This window comes from Chrysochloris asiatica, unplaced genomic scaffold (assembly GCF_000296735.1).
Source record: "Chrysochloris asiatica unplaced genomic scaffold, ChrAsi1.0 scaffold00003, whole genome shotgun sequence".
Classification (NCBI taxonomy): Eukaryota; Metazoa; Chordata; class Mammalia; order Afrosoricida; family Chrysochloridae; genus Chrysochloris; species Chrysochloris asiatica.
The window spans coordinates 46,300,340-46,301,228 of NW_006408521.1; positions in this window are offsets into that span (position 1 = coordinate 46,300,340).

Here is an 889-nt window from a genome sequence, read left to right on the forward strand (position 1 = left end):
TCACAATTGTAAAGGTAGAAGTTTTGTAACAAAAACAGGGGAATGGTTAATCTTACAGTCCAGAAACAGAAGACCTAACCTAGGACCATCAGGGGAGAAGAGTACAAGCAGAATGCGGGACCTTATCCAGAGAAGCAGCGGCAGAGTTGCAGTCATAAAGAGGGGGAGCAGCTGAGGACTCTAGATTCATGGGAAGACAGGGTCTAAAGAGCTGGTGGCCAGGAGGCAGACTTGTAGAATGTGCCCTTTGGAGGTGTAAATTATTATATATGCTTGAATTTTTTTGTTTTGTTTTTAAGCTAAAGTGAATAGAGAGAAATACTATTAACTGATGGTACATGAAGAGGATAATAATCATTGTAATGAAACATGGTATATGATTTGTTGAATGTAAAAATAATGATCTGTCCTGTAAACTTTCACACAATCTATAATAAAAACCTTAAAAAAACAAAAACCAAAGCATGGCCTAGAAGAGCATATAGAACCCTTCATTACCAATAAGATTATATTTATTTTGTTATAAAAGGATTTGGCGAAAATAGGATAAAAGTTTCATCTTAGTTAATTCCAGGTGATGATTAAAGTGGTGTTTGTTCATATTATTTTTTGTTATTGTAGTAGTAGTTTTAATTTTTTAGCCAAATTTAAAAGAAGGAAAGAGAGACACCAAGAAAAGCTAAGAGGGTTGCACAGTTGCACAGATGGATGAAGTTTATCATATTTTGGAGTTCAGGACTCATATCTGCTACGAGAGGCCACTGGTAAAAGATAACTGAGTAGGTTTCTATGGCTGATTACCCTCCAAGACAGTCACGTGTCTGTGTTTGAATTCACATCCTGATGTATCTGTCACTGTTCCTGAGACACACAGCAAGAAGAGCCTGCC